This window comes from Octopus sinensis, linkage group LG12 (assembly GCF_006345805.1).
Source record: "Octopus sinensis linkage group LG12, ASM634580v1, whole genome shotgun sequence".
NCBI lineage: Eukaryota > Metazoa > Mollusca > Cephalopoda > Octopoda > Octopodidae > Octopus > Octopus sinensis.
Genome location: NC_043008.1, coordinates 34,260,473 through 34,272,984, shown reverse-complemented (window position 1 = coordinate 34,272,984; position 12,512 = coordinate 34,260,473).

Here is a 12,512-nt window from a genome sequence, read left to right as displayed (position 1 = left end):
TCTCTATATATATATATATATATATATATGTGTGTGTGTGCGTGTGTATGTGTGTGTATGAATATATGAAGGCGTGTGGCCTCGTGGCTAGGGTGTTGTTGAGCAAAACTTTTCATTTCACGTTGCTCCAGTCAACTCAGCTGTAAACGGGTAACCCTGCAATGGATTAGCTGCTGTCGAGACTGTGCCTTCGACTCCACCTCGTTTCCGACCCGTCGAACTCGTCATCACATCTTTCGCCTTCGCCTTTTCGCGACCGTCTCTGCCAGCGCCCGTCGGCACGCTACGGAAGCTTACAACCTGTTGTTGTCCCGTTGGTGATGTCGTCTATTACAACTGACCTGGAGTTAAACAACAACAATGAACCAGTGAAGGAGGAGCCTATAAGTGGTTGCTCGACTATTAGAAAAGAGCGAAATTCTCTCAAATTATATCGTAATGTTGAATAATATGACTCTGGATAAAAATGACATGAAAGTCATAGTTAGAATGCCTTTGATCACATATCGGCTTGATTAGGGCTGACAACATGGTTAAGCAACAAATACGAGAACGGACCATTACCTAATTGCCCGACTTGTTAGGAACAATAGCCAAATATTTCACAATTTCTTTTCTGCTATCGTTTTAAAAAATAAAACTGCGTTTTGTCGAACGTAGTCTCACAGGACATTAATCAGAAGGGATAGTCAAAGCTAGAATAATTGCCTTTGATCATAAGATTTGCTTGACCAGAGCCGATCGGGACGAATCAAGAAAATCAATTACAACTAATGGGAATGGGAAATCCAAAGAAAACGCTTGAAGCTTGTGTTGAAACTGAAAGAATTACGATATGAAATAGCTATTGTAACTATTTAGCAACACATAAACTAATAATTGTATTCAATATCAAACCATGAGAGAGAGAGAGAAAGAGGGGGAGAGGGGAGAGGGGAGAGGGAGAGAGAAAGAGGGGGAGAGGGGAGAGAGAGAGAAACATGAGTGTTATTTAATTTCACATTTTGAATATATAAAAAACGAAGCACTTCTAAAACCGTATACAGCAATACAACTTTTTTCGTCTCGAATTCAGTCTTAACAAATATATTAATTTTTTTATAATCTTCCTCGGTGATCAATAGTCTTTCAGTAGAGAGCATAGCTAACCCACACAGTCTATTGTCACTCATTATAGAACGAAGATTCGAAGGTTCGATTTTATATACTACTTAGGCGCAGGAGCGGCTGTGTGGTAAGTAGCTTGCTTCCCAACCACATGGTTCTGGTTTCATTCCCACTGCGTGGCACCTTGGGCAAGTGCCTTCTACTATAGCCTCGGACTGACCAAAGCCTTGTGAGTGGATTCGGTAGACGGAAACTGAAAGAAGCCCGTCATATATACGTATATATATATATATATATGTGTGTGTGTGTGTGTGTATGTGTGTGTATGTTTGTGTGTCTGTGTTTGTCCCCCTACCAATATCGCTTGACAACCGATGGTGGTGTGTTTACGTCCCCGTAACTTAGCGGTTCGGCAAAAGAGACCGATAGAATAAGTACTAGGCTTCCAAAGAATAAGTCCTGGGGGTCGATTTGCTCGACTAAAGGCGGTGCTCCAGCATGGTCGCAGTCAAATGACTGAAACATGTAAAAGAGTAAAAGAGTGCCGTTATCAAAGGATCGTTCTACAACAACGACAGTTATATCTAAGGTTTAGAAAACCATAGTACAACGTAGAAAGGTTAGAATAAATGGAACACATGACATCGGTAGTTATGAATTTAAGTACATTGTTGAGGGTCAGTTATTCGACACCTCAATTTATCATACTGCTAAAACTCACTATCTCTTTGTACGTGTCTTTGAATAAAAGACTCTCCCTGTCCGAATTCAAGTTTACCTCGGGCGACGTCTGATTATGTGTCTGCCAAAAATTCTAATTTGTTCACCATTATCTATGTTGACAAAATGTGTTGGATCAAATGCACTAAATTTGAAACCTATATTTTTAAAAAGTTCATATTTTTTATTTTGTTGTATTTTGGGAGGACCATTACGCTAATAATAATAACACACGCACTGGTTCAATATAACTTCTTTATTGATAGTCAATTGGTTAGATATCTAACCAACTAACTAATTGATTGTTTTGTTTAATGTGCTGATTAAACAATCAATCGGTTCTTTTTTGCCGATCATTGCTTGTTAGCTATTCGCGACCATTTTGTTTATTAGGCTATGAGGGTGTAATGTGCCCCAGGAGAAATGTTTACTAGTACACAACCTATTATAACCCGAGATAACTATAGTACAACTACAAGCACAAGATATTTTGTGAACATAATAAATAACTTAGTTGTTACCTTATAGACACCTGACTTGAAATAATAAGGTTCAATCTAAACAATTAGAGATTAATAAATGAAGAATGTTCGTTACTATTCCCAATGTAAGGATAGTACGTGGTCAGGGAAATTCATCAACGTCAAGGCGGGATCAACAATTTTGACTTTACTCTGCATTCTCAATCTCATTATCAATAAACTGTCCTAACTTTCACTTAAAAGTATTGACTTGCTCTCTCTCTCTCTCTCTCTCTCTCTCTCTCTCTCTCTCTTGAAGTTCTGCCCTGAGTCTTTTATATCTCTACTTTGTGCCAGTTATAACAAAACCTAAGGACATGAAGTAGGATTCCACCATGAACTTCTGTCAGGCATGAAACAGCCCGTCATCCTTTGCAGTATCATTGGAATCTTTGAATTTACCTTCTCTGAGCTACTTGAATTTTGCTTTAATACTACTTTTTAAACCAATTCATTGGTTTCATTCTCTTTCTGTTCTTATTTATGTTGCATGTTTTTTTATATAATTTTCGAAAAGTTGAATCAAGTGAGAAGCCGTTAGCACGTTTATGCTCCTTTTGTGTAAGTATACGTATAAATTGGGTGTCTTGTATACGTATAAATTGGGTGTCTTGTATAGCACTTTAGAATAACTAGGAATTCGTAAATATTAAGTGCTTCCGGGATTCCCTTTGCCCAAGCAAGCTGTTTAGCAATACAGATTTTTTTCCATCTTACCATGCAGAGTAACTACTTCAGTTGTTAAACATGACAAAAGCAGCTCACATTGCTGGCTTTCTGAACCCAATCTAGCAACACAAAATTTAGTTAGAGTCAGTACAAAAGATCTGATATGATTGTGTTGTTCTTTTAATGCTGAAAGACGAGATAAATTACCAGAGAAATCAAAAAATGATGTAGACATTTCTAGTGTTCTAAAAAGTAACCTCGTTTTAATAATGAAGCTTACTGCATACATTAAAACCAAATTTAACTTGTGAATATCAACGGTGTAAAAAGAATGCACTTGGAGTCATTTCTCCACTCTTTGTTTGAAGTCTAAATATTTCACACGACATGGTGCTTACTCTATAGTAAGACCGACAGTAACACATAGTTATTAATAGCCTTAAGCTTTGATTGTTAGAGAAAGAATATTGAAAAAATTCCAATCCTTGCTCTAGATAAGTCGCTCAATTGTATAAATTGTTCCCCTATATCACAGTTTATTTTTTACATGTGACAAGGATAAAGAAAATTCTACTGATATTAATAGGAGAGTCGACAATTATTGCAAAGAACTTAACTGCCTTGATTTAATCTATTGTCTTTGATCATTTTGTATGTCTGGACTAAGATATGTTGCTATAAGGCAACCAAACCAATTCGTTGAACAAACGAAATTTCGAAACAGAATTGATTTTTCTCCGTCTTTTCGTGAGTTTTACTTTCTGAGAGAATCGTTAGAGCGTCCCACAAAATGCTTTGCAGAATTTCTTCTGATTCTTTACATTCTGAGTTGAAACCCCACAGAGGTCAGCCTTGCCTTTCACCCATCTTGGATCGCTAGAAACAGTACCAATCAAGTGCTGGGGTCGATGTCACTGACATAACCCCTTTCTCTCAAAATTGCAAACTTTATGCCAAAATTACAATCAGTTTTCAGTGTACCTGTAACACAGGTTTCGTAACTAGCTTTTGGAAGACTTCAGTCATCTTACCGATCTGTAAAGAGCCAGCAAGCAAAACAAAGCATAGTCTTTGCTCTTGGTGGGAAAGCATCAAGTCGCTATTTATATAACACCCTCTTTTAACTTGTTTCTTGTTCCAAATTACTCTGAAATGACATTCAGCCTCAATTCAAAATACTATCCAAATTATCTTAAAAACCTGATTGGCAAAAGCCTAACTTGAAAAAAGAAATGTATGAAATCATGTGTTACGGATATTTCACAAAACTTTCTGCACTTGTTGTTCAATGATCAAACAGCTTTACTTCGTAAATTTTATTCATTGGGTGAAATAAAATGATAGCGTCTTCTACGGGCTCCTATTCTACCACTTATGTAGCCACAGTAGCCAGGGTAAATCACTATACTCTAGGCGGAAAGTAGGCAGCTGCAAGTTTTTAGAGAATCCTACCTCAGACTGAAAACCGTTTCATTTTCCAGAGCTGAAGGCAGCTAGCAAGCCTTCAGAAAGTTCTATCTCTAGCCCAACCGATGTACGCTTGCCGAATGAAAAGTAGGTTACTTGTTTCTAATATACAAACGACTCTTTTTCTCAGTTTTTAAATTTCTCGAGCTTTCTATCTTGCCTAAATACCCTCTTTTCGTCACTATTTTTATTTTTGGTTTCTCCTTATCAGAAAAAAAGTATATGGTAATTTTCATAGCGTCCTCATAATAAAATGCAATATATAATAGAGAGCAACCTACAACCTGACAATCATAAATTGTTTTATGAGATCTTTGTGTTGTACCAAAAGTTCATGAAGCAATTATGTTTGTTTATGTCACAACAAACAATATCAGTAAACGACAAGAATATATTATATTATGATAATTTGATTTAGGGCATTGATCCTTAGTTCATCCCTGGCATTCAGTTTTATCAATAAACGAGTTGCGTAAATGCACACTCATATCTCTCATATTACAAAGTAAAAATATTCAGCAACTATAATATACATAATTGTATTTCTACATTCATTAGTTTTATGTTTGTGAAATAAGGTCAGTATATATAAATACGAGCAGGTAGCATCGTTAGCGTACTGGACAAAATGCTTAGCGGCATTTCTTCCAGTTTTGCACTCTGAGTTCAAATTCGGCCGACGTCTACCACGTGGTTACAAATCAAACTTCTTAACCACACAGCCATACGTGAGTGTTAATTTACGAGCAAAATTTTCGTTTTGTAGCTGCTTTCTAACATAGTACGCTACTTTTCAAATACTTTCTGCTACTTTTTATGAAATTAACCTGGCAAGACTGCACTGAGCTTCTGTTTCAAGTGATACTCCGGGAAGTTAAGAGGAGTTTTCGTTGGTGAGTAAAAAGGAAAAGAAACTATTTGATTACTTCTTTCGTTGTAGCAGTCAGTTAGGGGGAAACTACCTGATTTTTGCTGCTGATGTGGTTTGGCTGCCAGCTGGATCTATCCTATGTGTATTATAATATGAGATCAAAAGTTTAATTGCCGTGATGAGTAAATAGTTTATTTAACGTTTCGAGCTTTTGATCTTTGTCACAGAATGAAGTTAAAGAGAAACTCTCGCAATTTATCGCACGAGCTAATTTCCAATAAATTAATCGTTGATGACATAAGCCATAATCAACTTGCTCAGCAGTTCTACATAATTTCATGGAGATGTCTGTTCACTGTCCGTTGTCTTCGCTACCGTCTCTGCCCAGAAATATCTGCAGTTGTTAAGCTTCAGTGTGTGCTTGCCCATCGTCAGCTATGGCATTCCAATACACCCACCTCTCCTTGGATCGTTGTTGCCAGCAGATAGGTCCCATTCTCTTTCTTTCTCCACCCTCCACCACATATATCGTTCAATGTTGTTTGGTAAAAGTCCATCTGAATTTTTCCTGCCATATGGTACGCTAATGTTCATATGGTATCAATTGAAATACTTGGGGTACATCATAAGTTCATCACCATTCCAATGATATGCTCAGAACGTACAGAGCTCCAAGAGATCTCGCTCGACGTATAACATTCTGCCAATCCTCTGCTACAGGCCGATGCGTTACTTTTTATGGATCTCAAAAGGATAAAATGCAAAGTTAACTTATGTGGGTTTTGAACTTACGACCCAGATGCCGGAGAAAATATCGCAAAGCATCTATCTACCCAATTAACGACGCTGCTAATTCGACAACATACCGCACGTGCAACGGTCTTCCGGGTAGTTTCCATCTATCAAATTCCACTCACAATGTATTGGCCTAACTCGAGGCTAAAGTTGTAGATTCTTGCCGCTAGTACTGCCGCACACTAAGACTGAACTCAGAATCATAGTGTTGCAAGACAGATTTTGTTACCCATACAATCATATCTGTTCATAATTCATTCATTGACATAGTCAGACACAAAGACACTTTTGTTAACCTCACCTCCGCTCTCTCATGCACACGTCTACCTACGGGAATATAATATACATTATTATGATAAAGAAACAATGGTTTATAAATTGTAATTAACAATGACAAAATTTACAGGAAATAAAGACAAACAAAAGAGCGATATATAGAAAACCTATTGTTTTAATCAGCTGATGAAATCTGTTCTTAATATTTATTTACTTATGCTCTTGGTTTATTTTTACGTTATAGAATGTACACCTTCCCAGTTTGTAATACTACACTTAGGAAACTTACCGAGGAAAAGTTAATAAGTGTAGCCTTTGTTCTTCGATATATCTAAAGTTGGTATTGTATGTTCTATAAATGTTAGCAATCAGTCCAACAGAAAAGATCCTTATACGTATACACATCTTTATATTGATGTAAACAGACATAAATTACATCAGATTAAGTAAGTGTACCTCTTGAATGAACAATTCTATGATAAAAGAAAATTTTAAGACTTTAAACAATATTAAAATACAATTCCAATAAAACTTTTTATTCAAATTCCGCGCCCGATGGTGGAAGTTTGTGGCTTAGTGTTTAAGGGTGCTGGGCCTCATGATTGCAGGATTGTGGTTTTGATTCCTGGACTGGGCAATGCGTCGTGTTCTTGACCATAACTCCTCCAGTTAGCAAAACTGAGTAATATGATGAAGTTGCAACAGTCCTAGCAAGCCGGCGATGGATGGTAGACCTGCCAAAAGAGCAAGCAGTAGGGAACTTCTGGACTGACGGGTCATAGGCCTACCCTGTAGTTGGGTATTACCTCTTCAGTCCGTGCTCTGTGGTATATTTGTCCGCCTTGAACAACAAGGTCGAAATCACGTGAGCTGGTGGTCTCGACGCTGGAGGTGGCGGGGATTTATCTCCTCGCTAGCCATATAAACAAGAGTGCATTTGCACCTAAAATCCAATGTGAGAGTTTCTCTCATAGTAACTACCGCAATATAGTTTGTTCAAATGGAACGTCCACGTTGTTAATATTAGTCGTTAATATAGATTTCGTACAACATATTAGTTCTATGAAAAGTTGTTTTGTCTCCCTGACTCAATGCTTCTCCGTTTCTGGAGAAAAGAACACTGCGAGTGATTCCCACGATTTTTCGCGAAGCGAAATGTAGGTGAGTTTGAGAGAAACAGATCAACCTTGATGTTTCACTGGTGATTTATTTAACGACTCCTGAAGGATGAAAAACAAAGTCGACATTGATGGAATTTGAACTGAGCGGAAAGGTAACAACAAATACCGCATGGCATTCTGTCCAACGTTCTAACAACACAACTCTCTCTATTTCTTCCCCCCCATCTCTCTCTCTCTCTATTTCTCTCCTTTTTTCTTTCTCTCTGTCAACTCACTACCTTGAATATAAAATTTGCAAGTTTGCAACTTGTTCTATATAAGATGTTTTCAGATTCAAATAGATAAGACCGCCTAAAATAGACTCCATGTAGTTGAATGCTACCATTTTTTGCCGATTAAAACCTTAAACACAAACAAGATTCAATAATTGACTTAATACAGCACATCAGTTGGAAAATTCCATTCCGATTCGTTGGCGTTTATCAAAATCTGTCTCTTCTACCTTTCTGAGTTTTACAGTGATTTAGGTTACCTGAAAAATCACGCTCATATTGCATGCCAAAACTAATCTGCATTTCTTCTTGCATCTCAGTGAAATACATTTGAAGCCATTTACAATGAATCAATCCATCTCCCGATCGACATTTTTTTTCTATTGATTTAGTCAACGGAAAGGTAAAGCCCTTGACACTTGTAAGGGCCTCCCAAACTGGGATCTCTTCGACTTCAACAATGAACGAAAATCGTGTTGCGAATGATAACCGAATCAGTACCTAAGACTGGAAATTACCTTCAGAAACATCAGTTCTGCAATTTCTTTGAGTTCACAAGATCATATGTATAATAACGGAGGATTTTGAGAGAAGGGAAATCTATATATTCAAAAAAATTAAAAGAATATGTTCTCTATGTACATTAGATCAAAGCTTTTTAAGTATTCAATTCTAATACAAAGACGAGAAGAAAAATGTCTATTTCACAATGTTGTCCAATATATGTACACTCAAAAGATGTGAGATTTTGAACGAGAATTGCTATACACGTCCTTTTGTGTGTAAGATGTACTGCACCCGTAGTGTGTAAGATGTGCTACACACATTGTACATTTTACTTTCAAAAATGAAATGTCATACCCTTTGGATAGTCTCAGGTGATGAGGATGATGATAAGGATGATTGTGATGGGAGGAGAAAGAAAGAGGAGAATGAAAAGAATAGCGGAAACAGTATCATAAAATGGTGATTACATAGGCAAATCACAGTGGAATATATTTGACGCTTTTTACAATGAATCAATCCATTCGCCGATCAACAGGTTTTTTATTTATTGATTTAGTTAATGGAAGGGCAACGTTGTTGCCACTTGTAAGAGCCTTCAAAACTTGCGGATGGAAAGAAGGAAATAATTCGTACTGTAAACCTGGCTTGAACACTTACAGCTGATTGGACTCTGTTAAAAGTATCCAAGGACCAGGTGATGGTGTCTAGCAAATTTCTGTCAAACGAATTTCTCACAGAAGATCTTGGTTGACTTGGAGCTATTCTGCTTCTTAATCCTTAAAATCCATGTGAAACATAGGGCACCAACAGTAGAACTCCGTCTGCCACGATCTTTAGCAATGGATTGTAGTTGTCCCAATGTGTGACCGCCTGCCAGTGCCTCAGTTTCTGTGGACCTTCTCTATATTGATTTTAGTCTATCACGCTTGCATCTCCCTAGGGATGTCCATCGGAGGACTTGATTTGTAATATTAGATACAAGTTTCTGTTGGATGTATCCCAGTCAACCCTAGTTCCTTCTCTTCATCTGGATTTCGATAAGTTGCTGGTTTGCTTGTTCCCACATGCAAAGAGAATATCTTAGCTATATAACCATACCACTGTTTTGTTCTGTGTGAATATAAATGTATTGACGGTTACGTGCCTTTAGCAGCTTGCTTACAATAGACTACATTTATCTATTTAACAAGTATCTGTCGTAAACTTTTTATATGCCTCCTGATTACGTTTTAATCACAATAGCTGTATATATAAGTAAAAGCATGTTTGTTAAAAGGCTTCTTTTATATAGCGTGGATTTGGAAACAACGTAACTATTCTAATTCGTTTGCAACTCAATCTATTGTCTACAAAGCCAACAGGTTATCAACCAGTTTTCGTAATTATGTAAGTTCAGGTGTATTTGCATAAAGCTAAAATTACCCATTGTTTGAAATTCACATTTATATAATTGCTGAACGAAGAAATCGCTAATACTATATTATCGTGTGAACAGTTTCTCTATCAAAAATAACAGGATTTATTCATTGGCCTAGTGTTTATAATAATAATAATGATAATAATGATAATAATAATAATAATAATAATAATAATAATAATAATAATAATAATAATAATAATAATGATAATAATAATAATAATAATAATAATGATAATAATAATAATAATAATAATAATAATAATAATAATAATATTAATAATAATACTTCAGAAGGAAGGAAAACTGATACAAATAGCGGCAAAACACGAGCAAAACAAAAAACTGTTCTCAGTATTTAAGGAAGCTGACAAATACAAACAAGAAATCATACCACCTAACAAATATGAAGAAGAAGAAGATGAAGAAACAACAAAAGCTATTAAACAAATGAAATCCAAACTAAAACTAGAACAGCAAAGAACCATGATAAAACGATGGAAAGAAAAGCCCGTTCATGGTAAATACTGGACTAAACTAAATGCAAAAGAAATAGATACAGAAAAATCCCAGCAATGGTTGAGAAGCTTAGGACTCAAAGCAGAGGCAGAGGGATTTTTAATTGCAGCACAAGACCAAAGCCTCCCCACCAGAAATTACCAAAAACATGTAATGAAAAGAAATATAACAAGTAACTGCAGAATATGTGGAGATGGACAAGAAACAATAAATCATATTATCTCTGGCTGCCCAGTCCTGGCCAAGAAGGAATATATTCACAGACATGACAGAGTTGGAACCTACATACACTGGAAACTATGCCAACATTATGGAATAACAACAGAAAAAAGATGGTATAGGCACACACCAGAAAAGGTCACAGAAAACGAGAAAGCAACCATACTCTGAGATATGCCGATACACACAGATAGAGAAATTAAGGCCAACAGACCAGATATAGTTGTCAGAGATCATGAAGAAAAAAATGCTTTCTAATTAATGTATCAATACCAGCAGATGACAACGTGTCTCTAAAAGAAATGGAGAAACTTTCAAAATACAAAGACCTGGAAATAGAGGTAGCCAGAATGTGGAATCTAAAAACAGAAACAATTCCTATCATAGTAGGTGCATTAGGCATGATAAAAAAATATTCAGACAAATACATAACAAAAACACCAGGACTTACAAACACATATAACATACAGAAAATTGCGCTACTAGGCACTGCACACATCCTACGCAGAACACTTTCCATACAATAACCATCAGAGCATCACAACAAATCACAGCACATACCCAAGGCACACAGAGCTGCGCTCGGTAGTGAAGTGAAAGCACACTATAAAAATAAAACTACTGAATAATAATAATAATAATAATAATAATAATAATAATAATAATAATAATAATAATAATAATAATAATAATAATTATTATTATTATTATGGAAGGCAGCAAGCTAGCAGAATAGTTATTACACCGGGCGAAATGTTTTGCGATATTTCGTCTGCCGCTACGTTTCGTGTTTGATGTTGCCTTTCGGGGTCGATAAAATAAGTACAAGTTGAACACTGGGGTCGATGTAATTGACTCATCCCCTCTCCAAAATGGCTGCCCTTGTGGCAAAATTTGAAACCATTATCATTATTATCATGACTGAAGGCGGCGAGCTGGCAGAACCGTGAGCACGCCGGGCGAAATGCGTAGCCGTATTTCGTCTGCCATTACGTTCTAAGTTCAAATTCCGCCGAGGTCGACTTTGCCTTTCATCCTTTCGGGGTCGATTAAATAAGTACCAGTTACGCACTGGGGAAGATGTAATCGACTTAATCCGTTTGTCTGTCCTTGTTTGTCCCCTCTGTGTGTAGCTCCTTGTGGGTAGTAAAGAAATAGGTATTTCGTCTGCCGCTACGTTCTGAGTTCAAATTCCGCCGAAGTTGACCCTGCCTTTTATCCTTTCGATAAATTAAATATCAGTTGCATACTGGGGACGATCTGCTCGTTTGGTTCCCTCCCCACAAATTTCAGACCTTGTGCCTATAGGAGAAAGGGTAATTATTATTATTGTCTTTGCACAGCTTCTATCGCTGGAGACGTACTACGGTACATAGCTGTGAACTAAGGTAACATCCCTTTTTTTTTCAAGCACCTTCCGGCGTAATCGAGCGGTTCCAAGCAGTGCTGTTTTCTGCGAGTAATCGACCCTTATTGCAGCCCCTATTTGTTCCATGTACTTCTCAAGATTTTTACTCACTGTTCCCAGGACTCCGACAATTATTGGTATTACTACCACCTTTTTCATCGACCACAACTGCTTATCCTCCCAAGCTAACCTGTCATATCGATCGACTTTTCTTTCTTCCTTATCGCCAACCTTGTTGTCAGCTGGGCATGCTTATCTATGATCCAGCATCGTTTGCTTTCTTTCTTAATTTCAGACCTAGTAGAAAGGGTTATTATTATTATTATTATTATTATTATTATTATTATTATTATTATTATTATTATTATTATTATTATTATTAGTATCTTCTTTCAATTCTGTATCCATTTCTTGTCGAGTGTCTTCCTGACACCTAGAGCAGAGAAACGCACTGTATACATTGGTAAGCCATTAAAATAAACACACCAAGTTGTCCATTGACAAAGTCATATGATAGAGAAAACGGGGAAGAAAGACAAAGAAAAAAAATATAAAATAAGCGAAGAAAATAATGGGGGGTGGAAATTCACAGTGACAATGCTCTTCTCAATACGTGTAACGTA